Below are 17033 nucleotides of genomic sequence, written 5' to 3'. Positions count from 1 at the left end.
GTCACTAGATCTCAACCCAGTTTTACACCTATAAAAGATTTTGGACCAACATTTAAGAATGCTCTTCACCACCTCTATAAGACCAAATAATATAAAAAAATAAAGTTAGTGATGTCTTGTTACTGTCTCTGGTGCCATATGTCCTTTTATCATGTCTAGCTATGTTTGATTTTCTTTCTTTCTACTGTACTCGGGTCTCTCGCAAAAGATATTTTGATCTCTTGTATATACAAAGCATGTATACATAATACATTTATACCATTTTATAATAATATAATTAAATGGAAATGTCCTTATTCTCATAGATGAGATGACCTGCTGATGTTGCTGAGGACTGAAAACAATGATTCACTAAAGAATGGCCAGACACCGATTGAGTTGAAGCCTGTAATAAATTATATTATTTATAAATACAGGTGCTGGTCATATAATTAGAATATCATCAAAAAGTTGATTTATTTCAGTAATTCCATTCAAAAAGTGAAACTTGTAATGTATACATTCATTCCACACAGACTGATTTATTTCAAGTGTTCATTCCTTTTAATTTTGATGATTATAACTGACAACTAATGAAAACCCCAAAATCAGTATCTCAGAAAATTAGAATATTGTGAAAAGGTTCAATATTGAAGACACCTGGTGCCACACTCTAATCAGCTAATTAACTCAAAACACCTGCAAAAGCCTTTAAATGGTCTCTCAGTCTAGTTCTGTAGGCTTCACAATCATGTGGAAGACTGCTGACTTGACAGCTGTCCAAAAGACGACCATTGACACCTTGCACAAGGAGGGCAAGACACAAAAGGTCATTGCTAAAGAGGCTGGCTGTTCACAGAGCTCTGTGTCCAAGCACATTAATAGAGAGGCGAGGGGAAGGAAAAGATGTGGTAGAAAAAAGTGTACAAGCAGTAGGGATAACCGCACCCTGGAGAGGATTGTGAAACAAAACCCATTCAAAAATGTGGGGGAGATTCACAAAGAGTGGACTGCAGCTGGAGTCAGTGCTTCAAGAACCACCACGCACAGACATAACACAGCTGTCTACCAGGAAGTTTTAGAGCACTTCATGCTTCCTGCTGCTGACCGCCTTTATTTCATTTTCCAACAGGACTTGGCACCTGCACACAGTGCCAAAGCTACCAGTACCTGGTTTAAGGACCATGGTATCCCTGTTCTTAATTGGCCTGCAAACTCGCCTGACCTTAACCCTATAGAAAATCTATGGGGTATTGTGAAGAGGAAGATGCGATATGCCAGACCCAACAATGCTGAAGAGCTGAAGGCCACTATCAGAGCAACCTGGGCCCTCATAACACCTGAGCAGTGCCACAGACTGATGGACTCCATGCCACGCCACATTGCTGCAGTAATTCAGGCAAAAGGAACCCCAACTACGTATTGAGTGCTGTACATGCTCATACTTTTCATGTTCATACTTTTCAGTTGGCCAACATTTCTAAAAATCCTTTTTTTGTATTGGTCTTAAGTAATATTCTAATTTTCTGAGATACTGAATATGGGATGTTCATTAGTTATCAGTTTTAATCATCAATTAAATAAATATTTGAAATATATCAGTCTGTGTGTAATGAATGAATATAAAATCCAAGTTTCACTTTTTGAATGGAATTACTAAAATCAACTTTTTGATGATATTCTAATTAAATGACCAGCACCTGTATATGGTGCTTTGGCAAATAATTATTTTGGTCACTTCGGTCACTGTTGGGGACTAAGCCATATTCCATCATGTTCAAGTACTGAAAATGTTTGTAATCATAATCAGCAGTTTACTTTTTTATTGAGGAAGCAGTCAATAAACCCATTCTTCAGTATTACAAATTTGCATTTGGTAGAGATAAAACAAACAAAAATATAAAAATTTTAATTACAAATTAAAGGAGCATCACATGCTTGAAATACAATTATTTCTGAAGATTTTTAAAAGGTGCCAATCATTTTGACCAGTCCTTTTTCTGAGTTCTGTGTGGAATGTCTCAGAATTTACTTTTTTTCTCTGCTTTTTTCTTGTGTTACAATGTTAACAAAAGAAATAACTTGCTTGGTATTATTTGGTAACTTTTGGGAGAAGTAGTGCATTATGTGACAGACATGCAGGGGTGCCCATATTTTTGGCTGTGTGTGAACATATAAACATACACAACCTGATTTTCTCTCTCTCTCTGACCCGAGTCCAGCCAGACATTGCAGAGCATGATGACAGCTCCACCACGGCACACCCCACACCCCCTTTATGACCACCATGTCGGACCAGAGTTAGATGTCCATGAGCTGTCTCTCTGCTACCCCCAGGGATAAGCTCCATGGCTGGACTGTACAACTCCAACAGGGTTTGGTACTACCGCAGACCCCATCGCAAGGACCCGAAACAGAGCAAAGTTGACATCTTGGCCTGTTAACCCTCTGACAGGAAGCCCACTGCTGGTGGAATCAGCAATATTGGTACTTAACTGGATTTATCAACACCAGTGGCCAATACACCAGTAGTATTTCAGGTGAGTACTGGTTTGTATGACAGTAATTTGAATTATAATCTCATTGATGGTTGCTGCAGTAAAGTCGATGTTGCTGACTTATCTTGTGGTATATCTTGTCCCTGTATGAGTGTTTATGCTTAAGTTATGGGTCATAAAACGCCATTAAACAGAAAGTTGTCAACCCATCCACCACTCATGTTTGTTGTAGTTCAGAAGATGCAAAATTCCCCTCTTCATCACCTAATACCAGAGTTGGAAATTACAAATTCTGCGTTAGTAGTTTTTTTTCAGATTTGTTCTTGTTTCTAATCGCTAATCTCAACAACCCAGCTATATTCTAACTTCTAAAGAGGGAGAGAAGGTGCTGCTTGAATATATACAGTGAGGAAAATAAGTATTTGAACACCCTGCTATTTTGCAAGTTCTCCCACTTAGAAATCTTTGTCGTAACCCCCAAACACATTTCAGGCACAGAAAATTTTCTTGCTTTAATCCCTGCTTTTAAACTTTGCTGGTAAGGCTTTATTCAGTAATTCCATCACAATTCCGAGTTAGTGACGTGATCTTAACATGTCATATTTTAGTTTGAAACTTCAGTATTTTACCTGCAAATTGTTTTGGAGGTGCACTGTTAAATTTATGAACAGTTATTTTCAGCAGTGTTCTGTGTTTCTCAGTGCAACCTTTATCTATTTTTCTCCAGGTATTTGCTTCCTTCTTGTTGACCCGAACTCCTGTGTGACCACCATGAAGACACTGCCAATGACAAAACTTGAGTCAACGTGTTTCACCTGCCTTCTCATTAACCCAGCACAATGCATCCTGTAGTTGTATAATCCCAGATATCTGCATCTGTGGTTAGTTGCCCATCATGGTTAAATGGATGTGTGTGGGTGAATAGAACTGGAGTGTGTAACGAATTTGCAGAAACTAATGGCAAGCACTTGGAGAGCACAAACCTCCACCAATATTAAGCATTAGTCATTAGGGCCCGAGCATGACCGTGCGAGGTCCCTATTGAATTTGCTCAGATTATTAGGGTCCGAGCACGACCGTGCGAGGTCCCTATTGAATTTGCTCGTAATTATTTTTTATTTTTTTTTTTTTTTTTTTTTCTGCACAGTAGGCTCAACTGACATACTCGAAAACTCACCAAAATTTGCAAACATGTCAGAACCGGTGAAAAATTTCGTATTTTACAAGTTTCGCACATGGGCGTGGCAAAATGACTCGCTAGCGCCACCTAGAAAATTGGAAAAGATTAGCCCCTCGTTCACGTTCAACCTACATGCACGAAATTTTCTGGGGACATGTATCATATCAAGACGCAAAAAAAAGCCTCAAGAACCCATAGCCTAAAGTTAACAGGAAGTCGGCCATTTTGAATTTTACGGCCATTTTTGGATGATTTACACACTTCGTACTTTAACGAACTCCTCCTAGGGATTTAGTCGGATCGACGTCAAATTTCTGCTGTGCCTTGTAAAGGCATTGAAGATGAAAAGTTGTGCTATTTGCTATGGCTCCAAAGTCTCTTGGAGCCATAGCCTAAACCCAACAGGAAGTCGGCCATTTTGAATTTTACGTCAAATTTTGGGTGATTTACACACTTCGTACTTTAACGAACTCCTCCTAGGCATTTAGTCTGACCGACTTCTACTGAAATTTCTACTGTGCCTTCTAAAGGCATTGAAGATGAAAAGTTGTGCTATTTGCGAGTTTTCGTCAATGGGTGTGTCCGTGGCGTGGCGTCAGAGATCAAGTCTTCGCCATGACACAGGAAGTTGTTGTAACTTACGTGTACATGCTCACATCTGAACCAAACTTTACGTGCTTGATAACTCAAGGGGTCATCTTCTCTGCTATTGGTGGACCAGTCAGACAGGAGAGCTCCTACTCTGCCTGCAGACATCAACGATCTTGCCCCTCACACAGTCAGATGCCTTCCTTCAGTGCAGGTGTTTAACAACTCTGAAGACACTACCAGCAATGTATTCCTTCTCTTTTCATGTAGACGCTCCGACAGACAGTGCTTTCAGTTTGCTGCATGCATGGACACAGAACTGCGGTATAGGGAGAAGCACACGGTCAGCTGGCTGCAGCTAAATCTGGAGTGCACTCGTATTCAATTCTGTATGGTAAATTCAGTTTTAACGGAGCAGAGCGAGCTGACAGGCAGAGTTAGACTTTTTCTGTCCGTTTCTCTCTTTACAAAGACGCATGTTGCAGTCTAAGTCTTCTCTGAGATGCGAGCACGACATACAACACAATTTATCAAATTACACAACGGATATACAGTATGAAAATAAGATTGATTGGATTATACTCACAGGAAGTATAAAACCTGTTACATGCGTCTATTAAAAGTAAAGTAACACAGTAATGTCAGGGAAATTACTTTACTTAGATTTAAGTACTGCAGTTGTACATTTGAAATACCTTCCTACCTTTCTGATAGGAAGCCTTCTTGAGGTGGTATAAAACATTTCTTCTTATATTCTGATTTCAGTTGTGGACAACTATGACCACATGAATTAAAAAAAACATTTCACTGCCCAAGTCAGCTATAACACAAGTCTTGTTCATCAGGCTACATGCTGTACAGTATTTGTGGACAGATTTTGTCCCAGGATTTATTTTGCATTTCGTTGCATGATTTAAAATAATAAGGTGAGAAATGGGTCTGTTCTGAGTTCATCCTGCACTGCAGCAGCTAATAAAGTCCATTTAATCCCAAAAACGCTTTTCTTTTAGTCAGGCTGGAGCAGAAAACAACTCACCTTTCTCAAGTTGTACAGTAATGTCACATGTGTATGAAGGTGGATCAAACAAGCTAATGTTAAAAGTCAAAGTAGAGAGGAGCCTAGTAGGCCTATTTATTTTCATTCATTACACAATATGAATAAGCTATGCAGACAGTTGTAAAGAAAGAACATCTTTTTCTTCTGTTCTCTACTTGTTATAGTTACACAGTATTAGGGGTGTGGGCTGTATTAAAAGTATCCACTGTTCTCCATGCTCTAACACACAGTAACGATGAAATGTGTGCTGTTCTCACATTCTTCCTCTGTATGTACACATAAACAACAAGGCAGGGAAATATAAAAGGAATTTATTTTATTGTTTGGGTACATTATTGTTCAGTGTACATGCTCACATCTGAAACAAACTTTACGTGCTTGATAACTCTCCCACCCCGCAGACATCTACACGTCAATACCGATTTATATTCATAGCGGCAAGTGCTATGTAGCTCCACATAGGGGACACAGGAAGTGACATATAACACCTTCATGCGGCGTCATGACCGCGTAGCAAATTCACAGCCGCACCGGCAGAGCTCCAGAATATGCAACTCGGCCGGCTCACACGCGGACGCGCTTACAAGTGCGAGGGCCCGCCCAACGCTGCTTGCAGCTTTAATTTGAATAAATATTCCTTAATGAAATATCTTAGTGGTGGGTCTGGGGTCCTCCCCTAGAAGATTTTGAGCATTAAACTCTTAATTTCCTGCAATCTGGAGACATTTTCTGCACCAATTTATGGAGTACCAATAATGTCTTTATTTATATGAATGGCAGCACAAAATCCACGTAGCAGGTGACAATTCAAAATATAACAATAAAATGGAATATAATGCAGCAATCAGTAGCTTTTTTTTGTGGTTTAAATAACTTCTTGGACAATGCACATTTCTTATGTGAAATATCCACCATCATTTCTCTCAGTGTTTCTCTGCAAAATGCTTAAATGGGTCATCAAATGTAGTTGGGCGGCCGTTAATGTACCTCAGCGGCCGCCCAAGTAAAGCTGATGTGTGAGAAACACTGATATAATATCAATCTGACCGGCCCACCCTAAAACAAATAGTCCGGCCCCTCTGGCATATTCCAGAATTGCCATGTGGCCAATCCGCCCCTGCCAGCAGTCCACAGTGTCGGGCCACTCAGGACGCGCTTACAAGTGCGAGGGCCCGCCCAACGCTGCTTGCAGCTTTAATTTGAATAAATATTCCTTAATGAAATATCTTAGTGGTGGGTCTGGGGTCCTCCCCTAGAAGATTTTGAGCATTAAACTCTTAATTTCCTGCAATCTGGAGACATTTTCTGCACCAATTTATGGAGTACCAAAATGTACAGGTTATGCTTTTTGCGTTCCGTCGGCATTACGTTGTCAACTGGCATTTGGGTCGGGGTCTTCCGCGTTTGCATTGCGGTGCATCTGGGAGTCTTTGTTTTTTTTTGATTGATTTATTCTTTTTCTTTCTCCCACCCCTATTGGCTACTGGGGTTCTTGCCTGCCTGTTGCTGGGGTACGTGTGGCGCAGTCGTGGCATCCCACTCTCACTAACAACTACATTCTTTAACAGGCTTATGCGCACACACGTACACACACATACAGACACATTCACCCACACGCACACAGACACAAACAAATTTAGGTTGTCCCTGGTAGAATTATTCCTGATGCTTTTCTTTCAGTTACTTATTTAAATTAATTATTATTCCAGCTCTCGTGGCTGTGCTGTGTTGCTTATTTAGTGTGTGTGACTGTTTCTTGTTTTCATTTTTCTCTTAGTTGTCTTACTATGTCAGCTGTTCATTGCTGCTGTTCGGCTGGTTGTCTTTTACTATTATTATTATTTTTATTGTTTGTTTTTGTTTGTGTTGGTTTGTTGTGTTTTTCTCCTCCCCAAGCCCCCCTCTCTGTTCTATTACAGGTTTCGTTGCTTTCTGCAATTGGTGTTTCCCACTGCTTTTCCCTGTTGTCCCCACCTTCCATCCCCCTTTCCCCCTTCTCTTACAGGTCTTGTCCTTTCTCTGTGCTGTCTGTTTGTGGCCCCCCATCCCCGTGTCTGCCCCCCTGTCCGGCCCGGTGACAAATCAATACATAATTAAATAAATAATAAAACAGACAAAGGAGTATTTTAATACTCTCTTGTTAAAGTAAAATCTGTCTGGCACAATATGGTATCCAGGTCATTATACTCTATACCAGGCTACTGGGCAGGACAGGTTTAAAAAAAAAAAAAAAAAGGTCACTAATCCTCTATCCAGCTGCTACAGTGCTATTTTAAACTGTTATGCGTCAAATGCACATATATTATACACCACAGCTACTCAGGGCTGGCCATGACAGTGTTGGAGCCCTAGGCGAGATTTGAAATTTTGAGCATTGTGCCAGTTTATGGTTCATCTCCATCCATGGCTGCTTCTCACTTATTTGTTGTTATCTCGCTCCTCGCTTGAACCGGAAGTTGTTCCGCTCCGCTATCTTGCAGGCCGTCTCAAAGCTCTTATTTGCGCTCCGAGGTGCGAGGAACAAAGATCGAGGAGCGATCTCTGAGGAGCTGAGCGAGTGTACCAGTGTATCCTTCGCGGAAGTCTTTTACTGACTGGCACACCTCCTTACTGGGTAGCTCTTATATTGATTGGAGCTGCAGCTGATCGGACTGATCTGATGCATCAGGACAGACAACATTAAACTCAAGTGCATCACTGCAAAGAGTTAGGCTATATTTGATTTGTTTTATGATTCACTGTCTAGTTAAAATCTGAGTTCATTGTAGGTCTGAACAACAAAAGCCCCACACAACTTTCTTCATTTAGCCTATTAGAAAGATTTTCTTTTTCTTTTATTTCTCTCATCAACTTTTATTATGGAGACAATTAAAGTCAGAGAGAGTCGGAGAGTCTGTCAGCTAGAAACATGTTTTACATCATTTTTATTTAGTCACATGTGAGGCTGGTCGTTTAATCCAAATAGACTACTATAAAACATAGTAAACAAGTAGGCTAGGTGTAGGACAAGTCACTAAACTGCACTTAAGACTCTAATGAAGCAAGCAAAGGAAAATAAAGCCGCTTATGCAGCCGATCTCACCTACTGCATCTGATGAAAGTATTGACGGCACCGCGAGTAAAATCAGCTGATGAAAGTATGAAAAAAAAAAAAAAAAAAAAGCGTTGGATTAATATGATGGAACGCAGTGATCGATCAGTGACGAGTGATGTGACTTGCATAAATTTAATGTAGCCTATGTCGTAGGCTAGTGTTAAAGGATATCAGAAGAAGAAATAAACTGAAAGCCTAAAACTGAGCATCGACTTAGAGTGACATCATTTCATTTTCTCTTAAACTTTTAGCCTAATAAATCCCAAAACATAATATTCTGGGTTATTCAATAATGAATTTACAATCAGAATCAAAAAAATTATGTGAGTATTGTTCCAGTAGAAATGATCTCGTGCCTCTGGGCAGGACAGAGACCTATAATTATTCATGTGCAGGTGTTTGTTAAACAGGTAACAGCTACAGAGAGAGTCATGCTGCTGTGCACTGATAACTGAGACTTTATTAGTATCAGAACAGCACATGTGTACACACAAAAACTCTTTCAAGTCTCTACAGAGCCTACTGACAGCTGATCCAGCTGTGATCAGCTGCCACTGTCATCAGAAACAGACGTCGCTTCATGTGACGATTCGGAGGAAAGGACGTCTCATGTCTTTAAAAACATATTTCCTCGTCCTTTTTCTCCTGGCTTGGTTTCCTTGCATCTCTTCATGAATCCCCGGTGGGCGGGACTAAGACACAAGGAAAAGACGTAAGTGAGGGAAACGTGGATGCAATTAAAAGACTTGAGAAGCAGCCTATTTAAAGTGAAACACAATATTCGGGCAGTATGTGACAGTTCACAATATAAAAATTTAATAAAATTCAGGCATTCTGAATACTATTGCTTTCTGTTTTCTCCTGTAGATCAACTTTTCTAATTTAATAAAACCCTGCTAAGTCAGTACACATGCTTTGCCTTCTCTTCTCTTTTGAGTCTCCGTTTGGGGAAATAACCTCTTTTAATAGGCCTGTGTGGGACCTTTTCACCTAGATAATAAATTAATTAATTTTAATTCAGTTATAAACTCCTGGACTTTAACAGCTCTTGTGTTTCAGCATTTTTCATTGAATAAATTTGGAGCTACCCTAAATTCCTTTCTCCTCCCCGGAGAAGAAGGGGAGGGGTCAAAGTTGCTTTCTCTCAGTGCTATCCCGACCATAAAACTGGCACCTTTTTGATTCCGAAGCTGATAACGCGGGGCCTGACTGTTAAACTGACAAAGGGACAGGAACCAGCCATTGGCATTTCCCTAAACAGCCTATCAAAACTGGCCCCCCACCACACGTTTCCGTGGCAACTGACCTTATTCTTTGTTTTATTACCACATCAAAAAGGAAAACCCCTGTCTCACCCAAGTGTGACGTGGTCCAGACACTGAACTTTCAATGTAAAGACTCAAAGCATTTAATTAAGTTTAATTAAATCTTTAGTTACCTGAATACGTTTGCCTCTATTTCAGTAGTTATGTTAACTGTTGTTGCTATCTGTTACAAGTTACTTGTGCAGTGTTTTTATTTTCAGCAAGACACTCCTTCATCTAATGTAATCAATGCTTGTTCATAACACTTTCCTACAAAATTTCTTTAGAAATGATAACAAAGGAATGTTTTACTATACTCTTAACTGCCAGCTTGAATTTAAGGATGAATCAACAAATTCCCCGGTTCCTAAGGAGAGACGATCTTTGATTTAATCCAAGCTTTCCTCATCTAACCTGAGCTCCCCCAAGTGGACGAAATAAGTATTACATGCCCTCATCGGAAATGCCATTAAATGTATAAATATCCTGACCAATAATGTGACAATTGTTTCCTGTTACCATATGCCTAGAACAGTACAACCGTTCAACCATTGAGGTTCGATTGTGGAAAATATTTGATTATAATATGTGCAAATAGATTTCTTTTCTTTAGACATTAAGTTTAGAAAGGCAGTCCCTTGGGAAACCTGAGACGCCCCCTGGGGAACCACGCCCCAGGCAACAAAAGAGCGACACGTGACCTCGCTTCGCTCTCTTCTCTTCGCTGTTGGCTCTCTTCCACTCTGCTCTGCTCGCTGGACGCTTCGGCACGCGTTTGGCGTGCCTCGCCAGGCAACGCCCAGACTCGGCCAGCGAAACAAATAGGCCTTTTGTTCGCCTGAAGCTACACACCTGAAGTGCCGCGACATCGATCTGCCTTCAGTTTGTTTTATTTTCTTTATTTCTTTTGTTTGTTAAAGTTATGAGTCCGTTAAGTTACACTGGACTAATTCAGGAACGACCAAGTTCCATTTTAAGCCTTTTTCGTCGAGCCAACTTCACCGAGGTCAGACTAAGCCACGTGGTCTCGCCAGCTACAACGAAGGAAACCTGAAAACAGCCGAATTGCCAGACGGAGGAGGCGTTTTCAATCAGACACGGAGAACCCCGGAGAATCCCTAGCAAAAAGCCAGGATCGGGCAGCTAGCGTGGGACCCGTGCAACAGGCCAAAAGCAGGCTGTCGACAAGCAGTAAGACTTAACACACGTTCTGTGATCAGATGTCCATTTTAACTCAAACTTTAAACTATAGCATTAGTTTACTTTCATTAGCTCTTCTATGCCGTATGAGTCAAATGCTTCCCACAATCGAACCTCCAGGCTCATTGTTCAGCAAATGTTTATGTTCCCTATATCCAACCATCTTTTTATCACCTTAGTTAGAGAATAAATTATTCACTGTGTTGCCTATTTCTAGTTCCTGCCAAGAGAATAGATATGAGATTGACTGACTGATTTAAGATAATTGAGCGATTATTAACTAACTGATCACTAGTAATAATTGTATAATTATTCAAAACTACATAGAGGTCCGGAGACTCTAGGATTATAACAACTCCGGTGGTGCCCTTAACGAGGAAATTTTGATTTTATGAATATTAATTCATAATTGGGTATCAATTCTCATAAATTTATTAAAATGCATAACTAAAATTTGCTGCTACAACTTCACGCTTTAATTAATTGTTTAATGAAATGTATGGGGCTGATTGTTCTTATGTTGTATGTATGATGCTTTGGCAATATTGTTATTACACATTCATGCCAATAAAGCTAATTTGAATTTGAATTTGAAAAGACAGAGAAGACAGATGCATGTTGTGTTTAAGCGCAGTGAGTGGGTATGGAGAGAGTGATTGATTTAAAAGCTGTCACTTTCACGAGTGTCACTGAGTGAACCCCCTTAGCTGTGACTTCGGGCATGTTCACACTGGTGTAACAGGGACACTGCGCTGCTTGTCATCATAGAAACAGATTTTGGTGTTTATTGCACCTTCAGTAATATCGGCTGCCTCTCTCTACAGAGCTGTATCAATACACAGCTCTGTAGAGAGAGGGGGGGTTTGGGAACCACTGGTCTAGTCTAACAGAAAGAAGGCCAGCTCGGTATCTGTTCTGCATCCTCTCAGCTCAGAGTAAAAACCAGTCTGATATTTACTCTTGTCAGGTCTCTTGCTCGGTCACTCTCTCTTTTTCTCTTCCTCTCTTCCTCAGACATCTTCTTCAGTCTCTTCACAGCCCAAAATATCCATATTACAATACTGAGCTAGCTTCTTCCAAAGAACTCCCATTGTAGATTATATACTTTTTGCTTCTTCTTATAGCTTGCTGAAAAGTCGTGTTGTTGCTGTAAAGCATCACGCCGTTGTCGTGTTAAACTTCCTGCCCAGGATTCCAATGCTTAAAATTAGAAAGGCACACTCTTTCTGATGAATGTCTGTTTCTGTTTTGGTACTGGATCACGACTCTAATCATTGTCTACCTATTGCTCAGTGTGTTGTTTCTGTATTTATGTCATTCACATTTTGTTATTTTGTTGCTCTCAAGACTTTCTACTTGTATGTATTTTGGTGGAAATAGATATGGTGTGTGGTGCATTTGTTACAACATTCAGTTGTGATATGAAATGTGCAGTCCCTGCAATGTACTCTCTTATATTAGTTCGATTTTGTTTTTAGGCTGGATGAAGAGGTAGGAGGTCTCTTCTTACAGGCTTCATCTTGTGCTGGGATTGGAGCAGGGCCGGCCGGAATGAGAGATTCAGGTTACGACTCCCTCCATCGGCGGCTCAGTGTTCTGGACAGACTGGTGCATACACATTCTGTGTGGCTACAGCTGGGTCTCAGCCACCAGGACTCCACACGTATACTGCAGAGCCAACCGACCGGGGTGAGGGAACAGCAACCACCGTGGCTTTTTCTGTCCAACACTGCTGACTTAAAGCTTTTTACTTTTTTGATAATTTGTGTAGTTTATGGCTGTGTTTCATTAGTCCTTCAACATCCCTGTCTGACTTCCCCTCGGGGGATCCCCTGCCCCGTGACAAGTGTGTTCCATTTGTCTGAAAAACTGAAGTGAACTTGGTGAGATCGGACCTCAGTGGGCTGAGGGAGTGAGTCAGCAACAATGGTCCAGAGGTATATATTGCAGTTATGCATTGCTACAGGGAAGTACTGCATATCCATGGTTAGGTGGCAGTAATCTACATAAAACACTGCATTGTCAGCAGATAGTTTCTAATCTCAGTGATGGCTTGATATTTTACTGAAAACGATCATATTACTAATTGCAGTTCACATTAACTTGGATTGTTGTACTGTTCGGTTTAAAGTGTGAATTCTTTATTTCCAACATTATCTGTTAAGGCATGGGGAAACTGCTGTTTTACAAGATCACATAAACCCCTTTTTTAAATAAATATGATACAGATCCCAATCAGAAATGGATGCAAGTAATTACAAAGTGCCTACAGATTGCAATTATCTGCTGAGGATGCCTTCGCCTCATTAAAATGAATATGCAGGTATTTCTGATGATTTATAAAAAGCAGTATAGTGCCCACAACTGGAGGTCGACCCATGATAGTTTGGGCTGAAAGTGTAAATGTGCAGGTGCGTTCCATTTAAATGCCCTGCTACTCTCGCTGCCACCTCTTATATGTAATATGTAATACCAAGGGATGATGAGAAATGGACCTACTAATGAAACGCAGCCTACATGTTTATAATTCAGGGTCAGCACCTTTTACAGTCATTATAAGCCTTCCTATTTTTGGGAATGCTCATGAAAAATAGAACATTCAAATCAAATCGTCTGTTTTTTTTTTTTTACATGAATGTTACCTATGAACCAGCTTTCTCTACATCTGCATTTATTTTTCAATTCAATTTTATTTATATAGTGCCAATTCACAACACCAGTATCTCATAGCGCTTTTCATATAGAGCAGGTCTAGACCGTACTGTGATATTATTTACAGAGTCGCAACAATTTTGTCAACCTGGATTTCCTGAGACTTTGTAATGTAATAGCTGATGTTTATTCACTGCTGTTTAGAGAAGGATGAAATGGTCTTTAGTAAATCAAATATGCAAGCAAAAATAATTTTTCTGTGTAAATACTATATTAAGGGAAAAAAGTGTCCACACACTGGATATTAGCTTCCCAAAAAATGTATAGGCATGGCAGTGTTTCCTCCCTACTGACATAGAACAACTAGTAGCGAAAAATCCACCGTACACACTTTTCCCCCTTGTTTAATCTGTTGTCCTGCACATGGCCTACAAATAGGATGGGATGTGCAAACAACTACCTACCTGAAGTGTTGGGATTAATTTTACTTTCCCATTGATCTGAATTGTACTAGAACTCAAAAAAATAAATCAAGCCACCTCAAATGCCACTCACAAATCTTTGCAACAAGCATTGCCGGATTAATGCCTTTTTTGTTTACCACTCAAAAAGAATTTGCTTCAACAGAAGTGCTTGCATAATTACTCCACAATTATCACACTGGGATTCAAATTTAGCTAATCCTGATTGGTACATGACAAAACCTTTTCCCAACTGAACTTGAACTCTTTCAATTTTGGCAGAAAGCGGTGTTGATGTCAAACCGCTGTGGTCAGAGTACGAAGCTGATTCAAAAAACGTGTTTTCAGAGCTTTAATGGATTTTTTCCCCAAGAAGAGTGATTAATGAATAAAGTACATTTAACAAAAAGTATCAATAAAGCACTTTTCTGATTAATTAAGTCTTGTGTTCAACCCTATTCAATCAAGTAAAGATAGCATTGTAGCTAATGCCTGCCTTATCATATATACTGAAGTATCTGTTCTGATTGAATGTTTCCTCCCCTGGCCTGCAGATATTTTTGGTGAGGAAGTCAACCAGCTTGCAGAGAAAAGTAATATCTCTACGCATGGACGAACACAGTGCAGTTCCTGTCAAAGACTTCCCTGTCAAGGAGAGCCAATACAGTAAGCATCTGGAAACCCTTAATTTATTAGTTTTTTTTAAATGCATGACGCTGACTTCTAAGAATCAGGTTTCAAAGACTTGTGAGGGACACAGCTGGCAGGCATGAGGAGTCATTGGTAAATTTTCAAAAAAAGTTTTATTTACCAGGAAAAAAAGAAAAAAATTAAACAACCAATTTACAAAAGATACATTAAAGCTCTGGGTTCATCTAAACAGAACTTAACACAGGCTACAGTAAGTTAACATGAACTGAACAGGCTAAACTGAACGTGGGGTAAACGTATTAAGTTGCTGATCAACCATTCTGACACAGGGGGATAGACTAATACGTAACATTTAAACAAACTACAGTAACCACAAAACATGTCAAGATACTTAATATTATGTAAGAAAAATGAATGAAACATATCAAACTGCCGAAACTGCCCTTCCCTGCCTTGTTGTTTATGTGTACATACAGAGGAAGAATGTGAGAACAGCACACATTTCATCGTTACCGTGTGTTAGAGCATGGGAGAACAGTGGATACTTTTTAATACAGCCCACACCCCTAATACTGTGTAACTATAACAAGTAGAGAACAGAAGAAAAAGATGTTCTTTCTCTACAACTGTCTGCATAGCTTATTCATATTGTGTAATGAATGAAAATAAATAGGCCTACTAGGCTCCTCTCTACTTTGACATTTAAGATTAGCTTGTTTGATCCACCTTCATACACATGTGACATTACTGTACAACTTGAGAAAGGTGAGTTGTTTTCTGCTCCAGCCTGCCTAAAAGAAAAGCGTTTTTGGGATTAAATGGACTTTATTAGCTGCTGCAGTGCAGGATGAACTCAGAACAGACCCATTTCTCACCTTATTATTCTAAACCATGCAACGAAGAAGAAGAAATGCATAATAAATCCTGGGACAAAATCTGTCCACAAATACTGTACAGCATGTAGTCTGATGAACAAGACTTGTGTTATAGCTGACTTGGGCAGAATTTTTTTAATTCATGTGGTCATAGTTGTCCACAACTGAAATCAGAATATAAGAAGAAATGTTTTATACCACCTCAAGAAGGCTTCCTATCAGAAAGGTAGGAAGGTATTTCAAATGTACAACTGCAGTCCTGAAATCTAAGTAAAGTAATTTCCCTGACATTTTTGTGTTACTTTACTTTTAATAGACCCATGTAAGAGGTTTTATACTTCCTGTGAGTATAATCCAATCAATCTTATTTTCATTCTGTATATCCGATGTGTAATTTGATAAATTGTGTTGTATGTCGTGCTCGCATCTCAGAGAAGACTCTGACTGCAACATGCGTCTTTGTAAAGAGAGAAACGGACAGAAAACTCTTCCTGTCAGCTCGCTCTGCTCCGTTAAAACTGAATTTACCATACAGAATTGAATACAAGTGCACTCCAGATTTAGCTGCAGCCAGCTGACCGTGTGCTTCTCTCTATACCGCAGTTCTGTGTCCATGCATGCAGCAAACTGAAAGCACTGTCTGTCGGAGCGTCTACATGAAAAGAGAAGGAAGACATTGCTGGTAGTATTGTCTTCAGAGTTGTTAAACACCTCAGCGCACTGAAGGAAGCCATCTGACTGTGTGAGGGGCAAGATCGTTGATGTCTGCAGGCAGAGTAAGAGCTCTCCTGTCTGACTGGTCCACCAATAGCAGAGAAGATGACCCCTCCTCATTTGCATAATGAGGCAGAAATGCATACAAAAATTTAAAAAAGACAGGCAGAAATAAATACCATGGGTGAAAATAAATAAGGTAAATAAATACAAAGGAAGAATAAAACAGACAAAATTAAAGCTGCAAGCAGCGTTGGGCGGGCCCTCGCACTTGTAGCGCGTCCGCGCGTGAGCCGGCCGAGTTGCACATTCTGGAGCTCTGCCGGTGCGGCTGTGAATTTCCTACGCGGTTCCGACGCCGCATGAAGGTGCTATATGTCACTTCCTGTGTCCCCTATGTGGAGCTACATAGCACTTGCCGCTATGAATATAAATCGGTATTGGTGTGTAGATGTCTGCGGGGTGGGAGAGTTATCAAGCACGTAAAGTTTGTTTCAGATGTGAACATGTACACTGAACAATAATGTACCCAACTTGAGAAAGGTGAGTTGTTTTCTGCTCCAGCCTGCCTAAAAGAAAAGCGTTTTTGGGATTAAATGGACTTTATTAGCTGCTGCAGTGCAGGATGAACTCAGAACAGACCCATTTCTCACCTTTATTCTAAATCATGCAACGAAGAAGAAGAAATGCATAATAAATCCTGGGACAAAATCTGTCCACAGCATGTAGTCTGATGAACAAGACTTGTGTTATAGCTGACTTGGGCAGTGAAATGTTTTA

The 17033-nt window shown here is 40.1% G+C and overlaps 1 long non-coding RNA gene across 1 annotated transcript in view; it reads left to right on the top strand.

Moving 5' to 3' along the window:
• The window catches only part of LOC119917637, a 38318-nt gene extending 23208 nt beyond the window's left edge, over positions 1–15110 (top strand). Inside the window, exons 2-5 of the long non-coding RNA XR_005447316.1 lie at positions 2202–2519; positions 3205–3358; positions 12379–12589; positions 14568–15110. This is a non-coding gene — a long non-coding RNA (uncharacterized LOC119917637). The remainder of the gene's footprint in view (positions 1–2201; positions 2520–3204; positions 3359–12378; positions 12590–14567) is intronic.
• Positions 15111–17033: the final 1923 nt, after the last annotated feature.

This window comes from Micropterus salmoides, unplaced genomic scaffold (assembly GCF_014851395.1).
Source record: "Micropterus salmoides isolate LMB-PRFRI ecotype aquatic unplaced genomic scaffold, ASM1485139v1 Ms_hic_scaffold_22, whole genome shotgun sequence".
Lineage (NCBI taxonomy): Eukaryota > Metazoa > Chordata > Actinopteri > Centrarchiformes > Centrarchidae > Micropterus > Micropterus salmoides.
The sequence above is the reverse complement of the archived record's forward strand: the minus strand, read 5'-3'. Positions and strand labels throughout refer to the sequence as shown.